The 10,949-nt window shown below is 51.8% G+C and overlaps 1 long non-coding RNA gene across 1 annotated transcript in view; it reads left to right on the top strand.

The window, feature by feature from the left end:
* Positions 1 to 4,282: 4,282 nt before the first annotated feature.
* Positions 4,283 to 10,949, top strand: part of LOC110286116 — a 7,651-nt gene continuing 984 nt past the window's right edge. Inside the window, exons 1-3 of the long non-coding RNA XR_002377117.1 lie at positions 4,283 to 4,345; positions 7,500 to 7,569; positions 9,062 to 9,276. This is a non-coding gene — a long non-coding RNA (uncharacterized LOC110286116). The remainder of the gene's footprint in view (positions 4,346 to 7,499; positions 7,570 to 9,061; positions 9,277 to 10,949) is intronic.

The raw sequence follows: 10,949 nt of genomic DNA, 5'->3' as shown, positions 1-10,949 counted from the left end.
TGTCAATTACAAGCTCCATCCCCAGCTCCAAGAAGTCTAGAAAGAGACACCTTGTTGTTTCTGTGAGCTACTGGAGTTCAAAGTCACCAATCTTTGTAAAAGGGGGAAAAAAGTGGGGGGTGGGGTGGGGGAAAAAGTGAGGGGGGTGGGGGGGACACAGCTGGAGGAGCTGGAAAGAGTTGGAGTGAATGTGTGCCTGCAAGGTGTGCACTCCAGATGTGGGCAGTGGTTTTATCTAGGCATGGTAGGGTCAGGCAGGGATTCTGGGGTCAGGCTTGATGGAAACCCCACCCCTGAGTCTCAGGTCTTGGTTCCTCATATGTAGAATTGGGTAGCAGAGTTAGCCTCTTGGGGCAGGATGCAAAGGAGAGAGACAGGCTAGTGGGACAGTTCTTCCATTCTGAACTATCATGGACAACAGCCCCTCACTCAGTGCCCGGATAAAGTCATCCTCAGGTGTGCACCCCACCCCATCCCATGGCAGGAGCTGGGGCATGTCATCACCATGCACAGGTTCACACAGGGTGCCAACCTTCAGGGGTATCCATCGGTAAAGCCTGGGAAACCTTTGCCCCTTCACTGTTCTGGCTCCAGATATCCCTTGCTGTCACCGGCCACCTGGAGTTGATTTAAACCTACAGGCAGCCACTGGCATCAGCTCATCTCAACCAAAGGAATCAGGGAATTAAGATCTCAGATTCAGATCCAGCCTAGGCTCTGCCTAGGCTCCAAACTCCCGGCTGCCTCTGACACTGATGCTGTAGGATGCAGACTACTCTCTTGAGCTAGAGTCACCAAGCCCCTTTCAGGAGTGGGAGGTGATGTATCAGGTGGGCAGAGAGTGCTCTTTACGAAGTAGGAAGTGAGAAGCTACACCCCTGCGGGGTCACGTCCTTCCTGAAGAGGCCTGTTTCAGTCATGGCGTTACTCCCTGCGGCGGCGTGCTCATGATGCTGATGACGTACAGGCAGCTCATGTGTTGTGGGCAGGTTTCAGGCACCACACAATGTCCTAAAATTTGACACATGTTGAGTCACCTCTCGCTCACAATGCCTTAGGAGACATGACTGTGAACTGGAGGCCTGGCTGGGTCAAAGCCCTGGGACTCTCAGAACTGGTGGTAGAATAGGGCTCCCACCCAGGCAGTCTGAATCCATTTGTCTGTTCACCCTGCACCCCTTCACCTCCAACCATGGGTCCTTCTGCCTCTCCCCTGTGAGCTGTTTCTCCCAGGCCTGGGATGTGCTGTCCATTGGAAGGTGATGTTGGGAAGAGGGATGTGGGCCCGGGGTGCCCTTACCAGCTCTCCAACCCCCCCTTAAAGACCCTGTGACCTCAACAACAGTAAATATAAGAGTCAAAGAGACAGCTCAAGCTGCGGGGAAATGTTTTCTCAGCTGCCTCCTGCTCCTTCGCTTGCTCACCATCCAGTAAGGGATCCAGTGCATAGAGAAGTGGCCTTCAATAGCATCTCTCTGGGTGACACTGTGGAAAGTTGTTCCTGTGAAGGTCAGAAACTAGGTTTCCATCCCAGCAAGGGGAAGAGGCATGTGCACAGTCCCCTCATGGAAAGCTGAGTATTGTAAGGGGTGACCTGGGGTCTTTGGTACATGGTGGCTTTATGACTAGTATTGTCATAGGGTGATCATTCAATCCTACCCATCCAGGAAGGACAAAAGGAACCAATAGGAGTATGGAGAGAAGGCTCGGAGGGTGAATGCACTTGCCCTTGAAGCTTGGTAACACTGAGTTCAATTCTTGAGATGTGATGACTCAAAGCTATTCCAGCAGAGATAGATGGCAGAGACAGGGGAATCAACTGCAAGCTCATGGCCAGCTAGCCTGGAACACACAGCACAGTGGCAGGTACAAGGGTGGCCCAGCATTGAGTGGTAGACGTTTCAGGGTCCTTGGTGGTCCCAAGGCTCTGACTTGTAGAGTAAGAAGACAAAGCTGTCTGGAGGGAGGACTGCCCTGGCACAGACTTCTATCCACACCACCCATGCCACATGGCCGGGCACTCCACTGCTACTTCCCAGGGGAAGATTCTGGAAAGGATTAACACCTGCTAATTTCCATGCAGAATCACCTAGCATGACTGAGGTACTTATCAGATGTAAAATGGCCCATGTATAAGGGCTCTCAGGAGATTCATGAATGACCTGTATGTACTTAGAATACATTCATCTGAAAGAAACTAAAACTAAAACAAAAACAGAAACAACAATGAAACCAACAAAGCAACAGTGGCCACATACTGTTTCCTTTTTTTCTCCCAAGTAAACAAAATGTGGAGGTATCCACTTCAGGGCTGGTATGGCAGTCCCACACGTGGGTACCTATATTAGTACTTGTTTCTTGGTCCCAAATGGCTGCTCCAGTTCCAACAAGCACGTGCACATTAAAGCACAGCAAAGAAGAAACAAGAGGTTTAAACATCACAGAAGGACTATAGATATCTTAAGAGGAACTCAGGGATATGCTGGATATGCCGTCTTCATTTCAGGTGACTTTGTGTCCGGCTCAGCATCAGGAGTTCGGTGGGGAACACACTTGGAACCAGCCGGCAGCCTCCGGCAGCCCATAATCTGCCTCTGTTCCACAGGAAGGCTGGCTGTGTTTCCTGGCACTGTGCCCCCCAGCGGCCTTGAATCACTCGCTCTTTGTTCTTATGCCTTTCTTGTTCTTGGACATTCATCCCGGTCTCCAACATGCTGCCAGAAGTCCTGTAAGAGCGCGACTCTGCACGAAGCACAAAGCCTTCCCTCTGGCTTCCAAAGCCCCTTGGCCTTTGGGACCTGTCATCTGTCACAGCTCTGCTCACCTCTGCCCCACCCTCTGAGCCAGTGCCTGCCAAGACTCCCCTCCTCAGCCCTCTGCAGGACTCCAAGCTGACCTTGAAGGCACACTAAAGAAGGGTGCCTTGTATGTGTGTCTTCCTCAGTCTCTAGGGAGCATCAGACTCCCTTTCTCTGGCCTCCCTTGGGCTTCCGGAGCCTTCCGTCATCTCTCTATTTATAGTTAGAGTCAGGTGGCTCTGGCCTCCACGTTGCTGGGTCTGGCTGGGAGAGCTGGTTCTGTCACCTGCCTGGGAAGCCTGGGATTTTCCAAAGCCATCCTGTGTCCCCCTCACTGTGCCAATGTCCCAGAGAGAGGCACCCACACCAGGGAGACCCTTACCAGGCACACACCCTGCTGGCTGCTCCAGCCTTGTATCACGTGTGCCCCTCAGCTCATCACTTTTGAGACATAACTGGAGCACTCTGTGTAGTATTTTACCATTCTGTCACCATTCTGGCTTGCAGGCCTGGAGACCAGCACTCTCCTGCCCCTGAATGCCACAGTCTTGGTCTGTGACTTCCAGTTACCAAGCCTTTCTGAGCCTCTGCCGTTTATAGCTGACTCCACTCTGCTCTAACACATTGGGGTTCCCATGAGAACTGAGGAGGGTGATAATAGGCCCCAGGTCCTTGTGGATTTCATACCCTCCCTACCATTTCTCTGACCCCTGGAAACTGAAGGGAAGGATTGTTGTGCCTCTGAACCTTAACCCGAGGGCTAGCAGGCCAGCTAGCTTAGAAACCAAAGAAAGCCACTCTGGCTGAGGGTCCCGAAGGCATTTGGTACCAACAGGGAGAACTGGCGCCCCCTAGTGGACAGCGAGAGAACGTCTTCCTGACCATCCTGTGGTCCAGGCTAGGAAGAATCTGAGACTGAAGTCAGGGTCCTTGTAGAGCCTCTCACTGCCAACTGGGACAAATCTCATGTCATTTAGCAAACCTAGGGTTCCTCACTCTCCTAAGCTGAGATGACATCCCACACAGGATCACAGCAAAGCTTCCATCAGTGATTCCGAGACCAGCCTTGCACAGCGCTGTTTCCTAGGTCCTCAGGGGCAGGAATTTGTTGGGAACCACAGGGCACTGGTAGTGAGGAGGTGAGAAGTCAGGGCTTCTGAGTTGTCGATGGGTGCTCTCTGGGTGCTGTTTCACTGTGACCTTGGACTCTGATGAATTAATCTTTCCCTCCAGCTCCGAGGTTTCTCAGAAGTTTTAGCTCTTATTAACATACCTGTCCCAGGAACAAGCTTACATCTGTATCCAATTAACCCTCCTGCCAACAATGATTCAATGAGTTCTTTGCCAGTGTTCACGGGGCTATCTCTGCTTTCCCTGGTCCTGAAAAGCAGAAGTATTGCATGAGCTACATCACAATGACTCTGTGGCAGGAGGGTCACAAGACACTGGCCTCTGGGGTGAACTTGGGGGTCTTCTAGGAGTTGTGACTGTTATGCTGAGCGGGCTGTATGGTTGGCTGTGGGTAGGGAGAAGAGACCTCCCTGTGAGTGAGTACCAGTGAATGTAAAATGTATCTTTTGATACTTCTGGGTGGAAGGGAGCTTTCTGGAATGCATGCTGGGTATGGGAACAGTTTTGGATTCCTTTGTGCTGGTGAGGCTGACAATGGATGTTGCAGTCTCGGGGGGCGGGGGAGGGGTTCTGACTGGACCTGCTGAGACTGTCTGGGACCTCTTTGTATTAAGCTGTGCGTTCCTTTGGGATGGCTGGTCATGAGATAAGTGAGACTTGCAACTCGACCTCCCTTAGGATGGACCTCTCTTACAGTGACTCCCCGACTCATCTCTGATGTCCTAGGAAGACCCAGGGGCCCTGGTAGAGGTGGGGTCTGAGGATCTGCAGGGGTTGCCCCCTTAGACCCATGCATGCAACAGCCTGCCAGATTTTACTAAAAACCTATTATGAGTGACTATAGATAAACCTATCAATAGGCAGTCTGATTGTGTAGTTGAGAAGAGACAGGATCCATAGGCTGGAAGGAGAGGCGGACTGAGCCTAGAGGAGTGGGTAGCTGGGAACAAGATCACCTTCCCTAAAGCCCCCACCCGGGAGTAAGGAAAGCAATGGGGACATCCTAGAGTCAGCAACCAGATCCTAAGCCTGACACCACCTTGGGGATAGACAGACAGACAGAGGCAGCCCTGAGAGCTCCCAGTCCTTAACTCCAGCCAAACTGCCTTTTTATCTTCTCTCTGCTCTCTCTCCCATGCCTGCCCTCACCAGTGCAGGTCTCCTGATTATCTGTCACCCATGAGATGTACCTCCTTGTCCTTCCTTGCCCTGCTGTCCCTTACCCTGGGTCCTACCTCCTCTCACCTTCCCTGGGGCGTTGGCCAACACCACCCCCTTTCCCAAGGCTCTGCTCAAAACAGCTTTCTCTTTTGAAAGCTTCTCTCAGCCCAATTCTGTTCTGTCTTTTGGGCAGGGACCCTGGTGGGACCTCTGCCCACACCAGAGGCTCCCTGGCCCAGTGTGTTGCCATCTCTCCCTGAACAGGCTCTGTTGAAGTCGCTTCTTCTATTTTACAAAGGCCAGCAGGAGGCTGGGAGGGTTTTCATGGAGCCGCAGAGCTGCAGAGCTGCGTGCCTGCATGAGATTTGTGCTTTAGAAGTTCACTAGGGCTGGCAGAGGCAAGATGAGGGCACAGGGCTCCTATGATTGCTAGGCAGGGAGGTTGTGAGGGCAGGGGGAGGGGAGAGCTTCTCTCATTACAGCCTTTGCTTTTTCAGAGGTCTCTGAGCCTGGCTCTGCACGAGCAAGTCATGTGTCTGACTCCCCACCTCCCAGCTCCAACCAGGAGAGTAAAAATTCAAATCCCTCAGATGAGAGTAAAAGGATCTTTGGTGCCAGGGGCAGGATTGTAAAGAATTTTTTTAAGTGCACAAAAAAGGTCATAATGTAAAATTTAGTATCTCAGCCCCACTCCTGCCTGCTTGAGAGACAAGGCCTTACCCTGTAACCCAGGCTGGCCTTGAACGAGATATCTTCTGAAGTGCACGAGTCACAAGCCTAGACCATTGTCTTGAATTCATACTGAGTGTTTTAGGGTCTCATTAGCTCAGACTGGCTTTGTATTCACTGTGCATCCAAGGCTGGCCTTGGACTTCTAAGTCTCCTGCTTCTCCACCTCCTGAGTGCTGGATCCCGGTGTGCCCCACTGTACCTGACTTACACAATGCTGGGGATTGAACCGAGGCCCTTGTGTTTGATAGGCAAGCATTGTGTCAACTGAGCCATATCCCCAGCCTCGATTTTAGCTGCTTTTTGTTTGTTTGTTTGTTTTGTTTCTTAGTCAGGGTCTCAGGTTGCTCCGGTTGGCCTCAAACTCACAGAGATCCACCTACTTCTTCCACCCAAGTGCTGGGATTAAGGCGTGTGCTACTACACCAAGCAACTGCTTTTTCGACATTTATTTGTGTGTGGGCTGGGTGGCTATGATTGTATGTGGGCACATGCCATGTCATGATGTGTACGGACATTAGAGGACAGACAGTTTTTAAGAGTTGGTTTTCTCCTCCCTCCGCGTGGGTCCAAGGATTGAACTGAAGCCACACAGTTGGTGTCCCTTGCCTTTTGGATGCCCCTTGTTTTTGTGTTCAGTAGTAAACATCCAACTGTGCATCAGGTCTCTAGAGCTTTCCCATGCTGCAAAGGTGCAGAACCTCTGCACTTGCTACACAGCCTCCCTTCCCACTCTCCTGCCCTTTGCCCGCCTCCCGTATGTTTCACTGTCTATATAAATGAGTACTTTCTGCTCCCTCTGAGAGTATCCGTCACTATCTTTCTTTTGTGACTCGGAGTCTATACATTCCTCAGTCTTCAGGTCTTTCTGAGGCAGCTAGTATACAAGCTCAGGTTTGGAAACCAGTGGCTTGTTGTCACTAGTGGCTTGTTGTCACCAGTGGCTTGTTGTCACCAGTGGCTTGTTCTCACCCAAGCTGAAGGTCCTCTCCCCCTTGCTTCTTGCCCTTGTGTGTAAAACCAGAGCCTAGTGACTCTGAGCCTTAAGTGAGGACTCCTGTGACCTCTGGGGGTAATTGTCTCTCAGACAGATCAGACTGAGAACCCAACAGCCCAAATTAGGATTAATTTTCACGACCTGTATTTTTGTGATGTTGTGGATGCTGGCCACTCGGAGTGTGGTTCTGCATTCCTTGAACCTGGCTACTAAAGTCCTCCCAGGCCCCACCTCCGCTGCAGCATCTCAATGAGTGCGTTAGCCAGCTCCTCAGGGGCTGGTGAGCATAGTGATGAGGAGAGGGCCTGGGAGTAGAGAAGAGGGGGCTTTCTAAGAGTTGGGCAAAGGGACCTGACCCAGAGCTCTGCCCTTTACCCCCACACGCTGGCGGAGAGTCAGGCTGATGTGGGTTTAGCCTGCTCCATGGCCAGAGTTGCCCTTAAGTACACTGTTTCTATACATCTGTGTAAAGCTTCCTGGTGCCCTAGTTCCTGATCCTTAGTCACCAGCCTGGTGTCCTGAGATCCACGGCCTCAGCTACAAATTCCCAGAGCTGTGGACACATGGCCTTGAACTTGGCCTTCTCCCTCCCCCGTGCCCTGTCTCTGACCCTCCCAGCAGGACATCTCATCTGCTGAGGACTCAGTAGCAATCCTATTCAATGATACCATAATGGCTTACAGGGTACCAAGGAAGGGGTGCACAGACACCAGGCTGCTCAGTCCCAACAGAAGACCCAGAGGATGGCACAGGGTGAGTCCTGGAATAGTACTGTGTCCCACGTGTAGTAAGTGCCCAAGTTATCATTTGAAATTTAGGCTCTCTGTCAGGGCTGAGAACCTCACCTAGGCACCTATATTTTCACTCTTTCAGCTTTTCCAGAGGACTGTTAAATGCTGAATCTAGAATTTGAACTCAGGGTTATACATGCCCAGACCCTAAATCCTTAATTGTTGAGCCCAGCCTCTTCACCTCACTCTGAGATAAGAAGCTGCATAAGCCAGACTGAGCATTCGAGGATCCCTGCGGACTGGCTTCCAGCCACCCTTAGTCCCCCTGGGACTGTCATCTTAGCAGTAACATCACTGATGAGCCCAGTCCCAGGAGCAGCAGCTGTAGTCTGGGAGGCTCATGAGCTCAGCACCATGAGGAGAGATGGAAAGTGACACCTTCAGGGGGAGGGGGCACAGATTGCACACCTGGGCCTGGTGCAACTGCTGTCACACCAGGAGGCGGCAGCAACGGGAACTGACAGAGTGGGTAGAGGGACTTGCCCACCCAGGTACTGTGGGGTGCCTGTCACACAGCTAGTGTGGAGGCTGGGAGGAGGAGTGTGGGCTACAGAGCACATGAGACAAGCCCTGGCTAGACAGTCAGGGCCTGTGCTGGCTTCCATACAATGTAGAGGACACAGGGGTGACACGTGGGAATTGAAATGGCAGCTGGAACTCTCCCTAGCTACAAACTGTGGTGAGTTACTTCTTCTGGACTTCAGTCCCCAACTCTAACGGGGGTGGTAATGGTACCCCTTGCCCCGCTGCGAGCCTTTGGAGCCCCAGTAGACATGGAGTACCTAGTGCCTGGCACGCCTTCTCATGTGGGTTGGCTTTGAAGAGAAGCAATTTCCACCTGGCTGCTGTGAGGGGCAGGTGACTTACATATGAGAGAAAAAAAAAAGACCTGGTGCCAAGTGTACAGCCAGCTCTGTCAGTAATTGGCATTATTATTAGGAACAGGCCAGCTACATAATTTGCAGAGCGCAGTGGAAAAGGAAACATGGGGCTCTCACACGTAACTGATTAAAAGCTCCAAAATGGCGGGGCCAGGGAGGTTGCCAGAGGAAGGAAAGGCACTTGTCACCAACCCTGACATGAGGTGAATTCCGAGAACACACAGAGTGGAAAGAGAGAACTGGCCCCTACGGGTTGTTCTCTGACCCCTACCTGTGTACGCTCACACACACACACACACACACACACACACACACACACACACACACACAATGTTTTTAAATGTAAATTTAGCATTAATAATAATTCCAAGAGTGGCTACAGAGCCAGAGGCTGAGAGCAGGGTCTGTCTGAGTACACAAACCTGCAATGTCTATAGCTGGCTTTGGTGAAGAGACAAAATTACCAAGGTTACCAAAGTGAAGGGTTCCCCAGCCCTGTCTCCACTCTACTAATTATTCTGGTAAAATCCTGTGCATTGTGGTAGTTTCTGACCTTCCTTTCCCTCTCATTAGCCTACTCATCCTGAAAGAGCAGGCTCCGTGAGGTGAAGGCACATGACCCCATTGCATGAACTTTTGGACGTGAGCAAGTGGCTACTCACCGCAGATAGGTCACCACTGCCTGATTGGAGCAAGGATTCCAAGGATGGGCTTATGGGGTTTACTTCCAGGAATGTGATGACACCCCTAAACGGCCACGTCACTGAAGAGTCTCACCCCAGCATGAAGTAAGACACCTTCTACCGTAGTCCCTCATACTCTCTGCAACACCTCCTGAGACCCCTAGACCACAAGCAACGCATGCAGAATTACATGTGGCTGGTGGGGAGGTTCGGGAGGTCCTAGCTGCTATCTCAGTGGGTGGAGTCTAATGACCCTCCCCTGTTTCTTCTATGAAGGAATGTCTGCAGCCCCCCACCCCCGCTCTGCATTCATGTGTGTGTGCATTCATATGTGCTTGCACATGGAGGGCAGAGGTCAATATCTCCACCTTAGTTTTAATATCAGTGTGTGTGCACATATGGTATGTATGTCAGTACAGGCACATACACACCACCACATGTATGGGGGTGGATAGAGAGCAACTCTCAGGAGTTCGCTCTCTCTACTGTGGTATCTGGGACTCAAATTCAAGAACTTAGGCTTGTGGCAAGTGCCTGCACTCACTGATTGTCCAGACTGGATGACCGGTAAGCTCTGGGGACCCTCCTGTCCCTACTTCTGAAGGCTGCAGTTACAGATGTATGCCACCACACCTGGCTTTTCACATGAATGCTGGGGACCCAAATTCAGGACTTCATGTTTGTGCAGCAAGAGCCTTACCCACTGAACCATCTCTTCCTTCTCAGCAGAGCCAGTTCTGAAGCTCTCTTGTGAGTAGTCACAGCTGCTTTGATGACTATGGTTATAGCTGTTATGCTCAGGGGACAGCTTTCGACAACAGAGCCTGAGAAATCATCCTATGCCCACCCCCAAAGAAGGCAAGCTCCAGGGTACATAGGACCCTGTCCTGATGCACTATGGTGACCTCGAACAACCTTAGGGCAGGACAGGAACTCCAGAGCCCTGTGGTAGCAGAGGGTGTGCAGAAGAGGAGAGGGTGGGGAGGACAGTGCCCATGTGTCAGCCTGGGCTGTCCCTGGGGGTGGGCACGGGGGTGGTTCTGTTCTCTTGGTGTCTCTGTGTTTTCCCCGATGGCAGGGATTGCTTTTGTAATAGCAGGCAAAAACCATACACGAGCCTCTATTCAATAAAAGCACTGTTCTCATAGGAACCAAGAAGACAGCCCCCCCTCCATGCAAAGTACATTCAAGGAGAAGAAAATAAAAGCCACAAAGATGGTTAGATTAGAACAACTCGTCTGTACTGCCCCTACATAGCTCACCCCCTCCATGGAAGTCTGGTGTGAAAAGGCTAGAATTGTGTTCTAAGGGGCTGCCGGGCTGCTGTGTATGTGTGTGTGTCCGTGTGTCCTAAGTGTGATGGTGTCTGTGAGTGACTGAGTGTAGGAGGTTGGGGCTCGGGGGGGGGGGGGGGGGGGGGGGGGGGGGGGGGGGGGGGGGGGGGGGGGGGGGGGGGAGGAGAGAATAAACAGTTGGTCTTTCCAGAAGCTGAACCGAAATTGTCCTCTGTCATGCTAAGTGGCAGAAAGGGAACAGGCTTTGGATGGGGTGGAACAGCGTTGGAGTACCAGCTGCACCAAACCTGTCACGACCCTTCCCCAAGCTGCTCCCTGGTATAGAAGAGAGAGCACATGGGCTGGTGAGATGGCTCAGTGGGTAAGAGCACCCGACTGCTCTTCTGAAGGTCCAGAGTTCAAATCCCAGCAACCACATGGTGGCTCACAACCATCCGTAACAAGATCTGGCGCCCTCTTCTGGAGTGTCTGAAGACAGCTACA

The sequence above is a fragment of the Mus caroli genome, chromosome 19, assembly GCF_900094665.2.
Source record: "Mus caroli chromosome 19, CAROLI_EIJ_v1.1, whole genome shotgun sequence".
Taxonomy (NCBI): domain Eukaryota; kingdom Metazoa; phylum Chordata; class Mammalia; order Rodentia; family Muridae; genus Mus; species Mus caroli.
Note: the sequence above shows the minus strand (reverse complement) of the source record. Positions and strands in the feature narration are given on the sequence as shown.